A 3210-nucleotide genomic window follows, 5' to 3' on the forward strand; every position below is an offset into this window, starting at 1 on the left:
GGCCTCTTCTGATCTCTGTGATTCCCAGACATGTTTGTGGTGCTCTTACATACATGCAGGCTAAATACCCAGGCACATAAAATAAAAATAAATATAACTTTTTTTTTAAAAAAAGCCATCTGGTATGGACTGTTTCCAATGACATTAGCTACTCTCCTACGATACGGTTTTAAGTCCTGACTTGTGTTTCATCTTCTGGAACTCCCATAACAGATGCACTAGTGGACATTTAGGTTTGGGCGGTGGTTATTATTAAGAAAGCCGTGCTGAGCGTCTGTGTAGACAGCTCTTTATGTGCAGAAGCCTCTTGCTTCATAAAAAAAAAACAAAAAAACAAAAACAAAAAACAAAAAACAAAAAAAACAGCAACAGCCATGAAAATCAAAGACATCCCCTCCACTGCACAATTTTCATCCAGTTGCTTAACACAATAAAACCTTCTTTGTCACTCATGAGTCGTATCCAATACATGTCATGGTTGGAGTAAAGAGATCTTACTCTGCTGTTTCCCAGAGATCTAGGCTGTCTGCTTCTATGATCGCTCTGGTGGGAGGAAGGGGAGAGATGAATTATCCACTGGCCTTTGTAGCTCCCGCCCTAAAAGACCACATGCTCCATCCCTGAGCACTTCAAAGCAAGTTCTGTGACTCAGCCCAACTTGCAGAAGGGTGGAGAAGTAGGATCCCGCCTCATGCCAGGATGACTGACTGTGGGAACGCTCCTAAGTTACAGATGGGGCTTGCTCTGTGCTTGGAAGATAACCCATTATCAGGTTAAGAAGAACATTTGTGAGCTTCACTTAGAGTTTGCGAAGACGCGTCTGTCTCTGTGAGGAAGTGGAGCTAGTGTCAGTTGATGACTTCATGCCTTCTGTTTGATCAGCGGATGTGACCCCCCACCCAATTACTTTATTCGAGCATCCATATCTTATCCAGAACCTTCTCCTCCATGGCCCTCCTCAGCTGCATTCCCTGGCTCATGCCTTCTTCTGCTTTAGAGCTCACGCGTCCACTCAGCAACATTTCCCGGGTAATACATGACATATGTTGTTCTTGGCATTTGGGGGACAGCACTGAACAAAGCAGACCAAAGCCCTTGTGCACGTGGCTTTCACACGAGAAGTAGGAAAGAAACATATGCACAGAGAAAGAAACGAGTAGACCAGAGGCCATGCTCTCAGTCTAGGGGGGAGAAGGAGAGCAGAGAGAGAATGGGTGAAGGGTCAGGTTGGAAAAAAAATCATTTCAGGGTACTGACTCAAAACAGAGGAAGGAGAAGGCAGATTTCTGAAGACTATTCTAGAAGGAGTCAGCTCCATGGCAGAGGCTCTAGGGTAAGAGATGCTTCGTCTGATGAAGAGCCGAGTTGGGTGGGTGAGGTTGGGAAGGGAGGAGAACTAGGAGAGGCAGTGAGGAGGGCCTTGGGGGTCACAGGAGGTCCTTGGGTACATCTCGGAGCAAGATGGGGACTCTCACAGGCTTGAGCCAGGAGAGGCAGAATCTGACTTGTGCTTTGAGAGGCTCCGCAGGATGGCAGTGTCCACTACATTTAGGACAAGGGTAGAAAGAAGAGGATGAGGTGAGAAATCTTCTACTGTAAGTCAAGTATGCATAACCTGATTAATGAGCTCTAATATATGCAAATTTTATGGTTATTTATTTTATGCTTGGGGATGTTTTGTTTGCACGTATACCTGTCTACCACATGTATGTCTGGTTCCCTCAGAAGCCAGAGAGATTAGATCTCCTGGGACTGGAGTTACAAACTATTGGGAACTACCTTGAAGGTTCTGGAAGTTGAGAATTGAACTGGAGTCTTCTGGAAGAACAGCAAGTGCTCTTGACCATTGAACCACCTCTCCAGCTTCCAATTTATTTACGTATGAAAAAAATAAATTAATAAGCCAGGTGCGGTGGCACACACATGCAATCCCAGAGACAGAGGATTGCTGTGAGTTCGAGGCCAGCCTGATCTACAAGCGAGTTCAGGACAGCCAAAGCTACACAGAGAAGCCCTGCCTTGAAACAAACGAACAAATGAGTCAGGAGACTTAAGAAATTTGAAATCAACTTGGACAACTCGGGGAACTCCTGTCTTAAAAGGAAAAAACAAACAAACAGGGGACACAGAGGTGGCCCAGGGTGGGAACACTGCCACCTACAAACCTGGCGACCTGAGCGGCTTGACCCGTGGGCCTGGGTGGTAGAAGAGAGCACTGACCCTCGGATCTCCATATATTCTATGGCACATGCACACACACGGACATGCACAAAAAACAGAAACAAAACCAGTTGAAAATGCTCTGATAGTCTATGGAGCAGCAAGTGAAGATGTTCTCATCTCAGTGGATGGGGAAGACACGTTTGGATTCGGAAGGGAAAAACCATTGTGGGGTTCAGATGGACTAGCGATGGCACGTGGAAAGAAAATGGGGGAAGTCAGAATGAGACTAGCAGTGAGGGTCTGGCAGTGGACAGCCTTGACAGACTCAGGATGTGGCTGCGAGACCTTGTGAGCAGAAAGAGTTTCAAAGGAGAACCAAGAAGTTTTTCCTTTTTGTTGTGACCGCTTTTAATACTGTGACAGAGCTGGGCGCAGTGTCGCACACCACTAATCCCAGCACCCGGAGAAGCAGAGGCAGGAGGATCTCTGTGAGTTTGAGGCCAGCCTGGCCTACAAAGTGAGTCCAGGACAGCCAAGGCTACACAGAGAGAAACCCTGTTTAGAAAAAAAACCAAATTATCAAACAACAACAACAAAAATGAGATAGAGGGCTGGAGAGATGGCTCAGTGGTTAGAGTGCTGGCTGCTCTTGCATTTGATTGGGGCTGCAGTTCCCAGCACCCACATGGGAGGCCGATCACAATCGCCTATAACTCCAGCTCCAGGGCATCTGATGTGCTCCTCTAGGCTCCGAGCACTGCCAGGCACGTTCACATACCCACACACAGACACATAAGTAAAAGAAATCATTAAAACAAAAACAAAAGACAAAGACCAAAGGAAGGAAGGAAAGAAGAAAAAGCAAGATGAGATGGCCCAGCAAGAGAAGATATATAGGTATTTGCCACCAAACCTGACGACCTGAGTGTGATTCTGGGGATGCAAAAAGTAAGAGAGAACTGAGCCCACAAGTTGTCTTCTGGCCTTCCATGAAGGCCACATACACACACACACACACACACACACACACACACACACACACACACA

The sequence above is a fragment of the Psammomys obesus genome, unplaced genomic scaffold (assembly GCF_907164565.1).
Source record: "Psammomys obesus unplaced genomic scaffold, mPsaObe1.curated_primary_1811, whole genome shotgun sequence".
Classification (NCBI taxonomy): domain Eukaryota; kingdom Metazoa; phylum Chordata; class Mammalia; order Rodentia; family Muridae; genus Psammomys; species Psammomys obesus.